The sequence below is a fragment of the Galeopterus variegatus genome, unplaced genomic scaffold (assembly GCF_000696425.1).
Source record: "Galeopterus variegatus unplaced genomic scaffold, G_variegatus-3.0.2 Scaffold751, whole genome shotgun sequence".
In the NCBI taxonomy this organism is placed as follows: Eukaryota; Metazoa; Chordata; class Mammalia; order Dermoptera; family Cynocephalidae; genus Galeopterus; species Galeopterus variegatus.
In genome coordinates this window covers 271340-278464 of record NW_007726862.1, presented here as the reverse complement: position 1 = coordinate 278464, position 7125 = coordinate 271340, and positions in this window count along the sequence as shown.

The following is a 7125-nucleotide window of genomic DNA, read 5'->3' as shown; positions in this document are numbered from 1 at the left end:
TAATCTAAAGTAAGGTGACGAAGACAAACAATTAAATAGACAATTACAATACAATAAAGAAGTGCTTTGATAGGGGACGTTCACGGTGCTATGTGAGCATGCAGGTGAAAAAACCTCAGATGTGGAGGATTGCTCATGAAAAACTTCTTGAGTGCAGAGTTACCTAAGTTGATACTAAAGAAGGGTAGGAATTAGCTGAGCTAAAATGGGCTGGATGTTATAACACCAATGTCAAGGGTTAGGATCCCCATAGCAGCTGGCCACTGAAAATAAAAAAACAAAATAAAATAAAATAATAAAATAAAATAAAATGGGCTGTGTTGGTAGTATTCCAGGCCTGAGGAAAAGTGTGTGAACCTTGAGACAAGAAGACTCACAGCATATCTGGGGAACTGAAATAAGTGAACTCGAGTATTATATGGTGGATTCAAGGCAGTTGTAAATAGATTGGAGAGGCAATTATGAGATAGGTGGTGGGGGTGGTGGTGAGGGACATGAAGATGTGGGAAGGATGGAACCACTATATGTCCCTTTTACCAGTTGAAGTGGCTTGAATTATGTCCCCTCAAAACTCAGTGAAGCTTGAATTGTGTCCTCTAAGTTTTATGTATTAGAAACTTAGCCCCCACTGTAACCGTTAAGAGGGTGGGAAATCCTATTATGGTAATTGAAAGGTGGAGCCTTGAAGAAGTGATTGGATTGTAGGACCCTGCAGTAGTGAATGGATTAAAAATGGTGGTCAGGGGCTTTATAAAGTGGTTCTAAGAGCACAAGAAGACTCACAGCATATCTGGGGAACTGAAATAAGTGAACTCGAGTATTATATGGTGGATTCAAGGCAGTTGTAAATAGATTGGAGAGGCAATTATGAGATAGGTGGTGGGGGTGGTGGTGAGGGACATGAAGATGTGGGAAGGATGGCACCACTATATGTCCCTTTTACCAGTTGAAGTGGCTTGAATTATGTCCCCTCAAAACTCAGTGAAGCTTGAATTGTGTCCTCTAAGTTTTATGTATTAGAAACTCAGCCCCCACTGTAACCGTTAAGAGGGTGGGAAATCCTATTATGGTAATTGAAAGGTGGAGCCTTGAAGAAGTGATTGGATTGTAGGACCCTGCAGTAGTGAATGGATTAAAAATGGTGGTCAGGGGCTTTATAAAGTGGTTCTAAGAGCCTTATAAAGATAGGGGGTGAGGAGGTTACTCCCTGCTCTCTCTGCTCCGCCATTTCACAATGTGATACCCTGCATCACTGAAGTCACGACCAAGAGCCTCACCAGATGCGTTCCCTGGACTTCTGGGCCTCTGAAATTATATGCAATAAATTTCATTATCTTACAAAGTATCCAGTTCCATGTATTTTGTTATAAGCAACAGAAACAGACTAATACACCAGTATTAAATAAAAATTATCAGAGGCCATTGTTTTGGACTAAGTTCCTGTATTAGGCCCCAACAAACCAGACTACAAATAAAAATGGAGTCACCCCCGTTAAGTCCCATGTCACTTAGGTTGTGCTAATTTCCCAAACAGGCCAGTTTTAATCTTCAATACATGTGATAATGAAGTTCTCTCTGCTTTAATTCTTATACAAAAGAGACAGCCTGAAGAAACCTAATGTTAACTAGTCAGTTATTTTTAACTAGTTAACCTATTTTGACTAGTTAACCTAATGTTAACTAGTCAGTTATTTTTCTATCATTCTGTCTTCCTGTCCCCACCTTACAAGGAGAGTAACTTTGAAATAACCAATCTGTTCTTTGTTCTTTTTTCTATAAAATCAACCTCCTCTACTGGACTCATTGGAACACTTACTCTATTTTATGGAATAACATGTTGCCAGAATTTCAATAAAGCAGATTGAGATCTTTAACTAAATGTGTTGTAATTTTGTTCTTTGACACCAGGGAAGCAAAAGCTTTCCAAAAAAACCCCTATAGAACCTGGCTTAGATCTCATTGTCCAGAATTGCATCACATGGCAACCCCTAAGTGTAGAGGAGGCTAGGAAAGGACTATTCAAAATTTTCAGCCTTTATACTAGAGGTAGGCAAAGAGAAAGGGATAGGGAACCAGGCTGCTTTAGTCCATTTCTGTTGCTTATAACAGAGTACCTGAAACTGGGTAATTTATAAATAGAATTTATTTCTTAAAACTTTGGAGGCTAGGATGTCCAATATCCAGGCAACATCTGATGAGGGCCTTCTTGTGGGTAGTGACTTTCCACAGTAATTCAGAGTATCACGTGGTGAATGGCTTCAGCAAGAGAAAGCTAACCTCCTCACTTGCTCTCCTTTTAAAGCCATCAGAACCACGCTCATTACTACACATAAAGCCTCAATGGATTAATCCATTTACAAGGGTGTTACCGGACTCAGGTCTAGCTGCCCACCCCTTTGAAAAGGAAAGAAAAAGACCTTAGAAGTCAAATGGTTGGTGTTAGAAAAGCAGATGTATTCAGCTGAAGGAGATGGTAGGCTACCCCATCTCAAAGATTTACATTTACTGGGGATTTTTAAGGAAGGCTTGAGGGAATGGAATGTGGGAGGTGAAGAGCAGGAGAGCAGGAGACATGAGCTACGAGGGGTCTGTTTCTATGGGTCAGGTACAAGTTCTTGCCAAGGCTTCGTTTGGTTTCTGTTCTCATCTTTGCTGTTATCTCAGGACCCTGCAAGATTTTGATTTGCACCAGTGTACTTGGCTAGTGCCCAATGTCAGCTTCAGTCATTTGGCCTTGATCATTTCTCAAAACTCTATAAATCTCAAAGAAAGAACTGTTAGCTTCGCAAAGTACTAATTAGCTTTTTGGCCTTGTTCCTACTTAGTGAGCAAGATAAGAAAGTCAGGGGATGGGAAGCAAGAGTGGAGAGAAAAAAAACTGCCCTTTTAAAAATCCTCTCCCGCTCTGTAGCCCAGGCAGCTTTAGGTCCCAACATGGCTTCAGTCCTGCTCACACCAATAAGGGTAGTCTTCACAATCTAATCACCTCTTAAAAGGCCCCACCTTTCAGTTACCAAAATTGGATTTCCCACCCTCTTAACACCATTACAATGAAGATTAAGTTTCCAATCATTAACCTTTGGGTGACACACTTAACCATAGCTGGGGCCAGCACAACATTGCACAATAGGCAGTAATGTCTTGTTCCTGAAGTCATCTAAAGTTTCTCCTTTAAGGTTAATGCTGTTGATAAATTTGGTGTATAGTTTATCAGGTTTAGAAAGTTTCCTTTTAGTCCAACTTTTCTGAGAGTGTATAATTATAAATGGGTGTTGGTCTTTATTAAGTGCCTTTGCTGCATCTATTGATAATAATTTGATTATTTAGCCTATTACTGTGGTAAGTTATATTGATACATTTTGTGTTGTTGCACCCTCCTTGAAGTCCCAATAAAAAACCCTATTTTATCAGAACATGCGACTTTTAAACATTTTGCTTAGGACTTCTGCAATTATTTTCATCAGGAAATGGACCTATAATTTTAATCTCTTCTAATATAGTGTAAAAAAATAATAATAAAGTGTAAAGTACTGTAAAAAGAAATGCCTTTTTATAGAGGTGAATAAAATAATGCCTTTGCTAGGCTTGAGTTTGTGTGTGTGTGTGTGTGTGTGTATAAAAAATATTTCATAGGCTGATAAATACTATAAAGAAAAAAACTAGTTGAGAAGACAGAGAATGAGGAGGAAGGGGGAAANTTCTCCTTTAAGGTTAATGCTCTTGATAAATTTGGTGTATAGTTTATCAGGTTTAGAAAGTTTCCTTTTAGTCCAACTTTTCTGAGAGTGTATAATTATAAATGGGTGTTGGTCTTTATTAAGTGCCTTTGCTGCATCTATTGATAATAATTTGATTATTTAGCCTATTACTGTGGTAAGTTATATTGATACATTTTGTGTTGTTGCACCCTCCTTGAAGTCCCAATAAAAAACCCTATTTTATCAGAACATGCGACTTTTAAACATTTTGCTTAGGACTTCTGCAATTATTTTCATCAGGAAATGGACCTATAATTTTAATCTCTTCTAATATAGTGTAAAAAAATAATAATAAAGTGTAAAGTACTGTAAAAAGAAATGCCTTTTTATAGAGGTGAATAAAATAATGCCTTTGCTAGGCTTGAGTTTGTGTGTGTGTGTGTGTGTGTGTATAAAAAATATTTCATAGGCTGATAAATACTATAAAGAAAAAAACTAGTTGTGTGTGTATAAAAATATTTCATAGGGTGATAAATACTATAAAGAAAAAAACTAGTTGAGAAGACAGAGAATGAGGAGGAAGGGGGAAAATAAAAAATATTTCATAGGCTGATAAATACTATAAAGAAAAAAACTAGTTGAGAAGACAGAGAATGAGGAGGAAGGGGGAAATATTAGAAAAGGTAGTCATGAAAGGAACCTCTGAAAAAATGAGATTTTAACAGGGACTTAAATGAAGAGAATGAAATCTTTTCAACATCTATGGGTAGAAACTTAGATCAGTAAGTACAGAAGCCCTAAAGCAGGAGTGTGTTCAGCATTCTAAGAAACAGCAAAAGACCAGAAATGAGGGGGAGAGTGGTAAAAAATGAGGTCAGAGAGGTAGAGAGGAGTCAGATCTTGTAGGATCTCAGAGGGTATTGAAAGGACCTCAGCTTTTGCTTTCAGTGAGGTGAGAAGTCATTAGAGTTTTCAGCAGAGGAGTGATGTGTTTGATTTGCATTTAGGAAGGATAACTGGTATGGTAGGAAAGCAGGAAGTTAGGAGGCTGTTACGACGCATCTTTACAAGGTGAAAGCTAACAGTTACTTGGAGAAGGGGTTGCCATAAACAGTTAACATGTGGGCAGATTCAGGATATATTTGTACAGTAGACTCAATAGGATTTTCTGAAAGTGGATGTATTTGGAAAATAGAATAAATTGGATTTGCTGATGTATGAATTGAGAAATGGGAGAAAGGGAAGAGTCAAGGATGATTGGCTGCGGTTGTTTAGCCTGAGAAATTTACTAAATACAGATGCCTTTCACTGAGATGGAAAAATTCAAAAGTTTAGTTTTGTACTTGTTAAATTTGATAGGCTTTTTAGACACCGAAATGGAGATGACAGCAATGAGACAGATTTTTGAGTCTCAAGTTCAGAGGAGAGGTTAAGGCTGGCAATATAAATTCTGGAGTTGTTATCATTAAAAAAAAATATTTAATACCACTAGACTAGATGAAATCACCTAGGGAATGAGTAGAGATAGAGAATAGAAGAGCTACAGAATTAGGTCAGTTTCCTTAGAAGCAAAGCTTGAGACAAGGATTGGGAACACTTGATTTATTGAGGGATCTCTCCTCAAGAAAAACCTGTAAGGCCATGAGGGAAATAAAATAAAGAAAAAAATATCTGAATAAGAATATAGTCTCAGGCAAAATTCAGCTTTCTCCTAATCCTTCATTGGAGCATGGGTGGCTTAGAGCCTCTGGGAGCTGAGTTTACCCACTCTGAAGCAAGGATGCCAGGCTTTTGTATTCCTGAATCATCACTGGCTGCAGGGGAGGGGAATGGGAAATATACTTCTGGGCATCTCCTGGGAGGGGGCTCCCATTAGACAAGGGCAATTCTCCAGAGATCACAGGTATAAGCTTTTAACTTAGGTACTTGTCCACCATCTGTTAAGAGATCTGGTTAGAGTATCAATATTGTCTAGGACCAAGGACTAAGCACAGCAATAACCAAAATTTAGAAATCTGGATGATGAGGAAGGATCAGCAAAGGTATAGGCAGTCAGAGGAAGAGACAGTAATGCCTCACAAGCCATGTGAAATAAGTATTTTAAGGAAAAGTCGCTAATAAAACACCAATCTATGAATAAATCTAAGTAAAGGTATGAAAGTGAAGCCAATTCCCTCTGGAATTTCAATGGTTTAAATTTTAATAGTGGCTAAAAATGAATGGCCTGAGTGTTTGTTAAACTTTTGCTTTCTGACAGCTTGTTAACCTCCCACCCACTACCCCTTGTCCCTAATACAAGTTGCTGATGTCTGGTTTTCCATCAAGCAGTAAGAGATGATCCAAAGATCACAAGGAAAATTGATGAGTTTGTTTTGCAGAAAGAACGAATGCTCTCAAAGAATTTGAGACCACCAGAGTACCCAGCCCCAGCTGCCACTGGTGCTAAGGAGCCTGGTTGTCTACTAAGAGCTTATCCAGAGTCTAAGAAAACACAGACCTTCCCCTAACTTCCCTGAGACTCCCTCTCCCTTACCACTTAACCCTATACTCCTTGCCTTGTTTCTATGAGAAGACGGATCTGAGAGATTTTGCTCTCCTGTGTTCACGTTTTGACCAATTTGAATAAACATTTCTCTGTCTCCAAGCACCGGTGTTTTAGTGTTTTGGCTTTAGCTGTGCACTGGGTACCTGAACCTGGAACTTGGGGTTCTGGCAACAAATTCATCAAGCCAGCCAGGAGCCTTGTGCCCGTGGCTAGGTGTCCCCAGTTGGATCCGAGCACTCAAGGGTCCCTGCATCCGCTCAGGTGTGTTGCCTGGCGGACTCCCCTTTTTGCTTCCTTTCCTGCCAGCATCAACCACCTTGGGCACAAGACGTGCTTGGAGTGGTGAAACACACTGAACTTCATAAATTATTGTTTGCTTTCAGTTTTGCATTTATTTGCTGGTGAGTCTTCAGGACACCCATGGTAGTGATTCCATTTTGCCTATTTGAAGTTGCGGGGGAACCTCCTTTGGCAGAGTTGTGGGAATTGCTGGACTTCACCCTTTTGTTTTTGTCCTGCAGGAATTTGGTTTGTTTGTTGTGTGTGTGTAAATGTTAGCAGAGTGATAGTTATGGGAAATACTAATTCAGTCCCTGAATGCAGCCCACTGGATTGCATCCTCCAAAATTGGACTGTGTATAGCTATAAGCCTATAAAATGTAAGAAAATGATCCTCTTCTGCAACACTGCCTGGCCACAATACTCTCTAGGCTCTGGAGAAAAGGGGCCAGTTAATGGTTCTTTGAATTATATTATCATTCTGCAATTAGAATTGTTTCGTAAAAGAGAAGAAAAATGGGATGAAATCCTATATGTACAAGCTTTTATGTTACTACACCAAAATAAGTGTGCACAAAGAAGGCGCAATTTAATGGTACACAG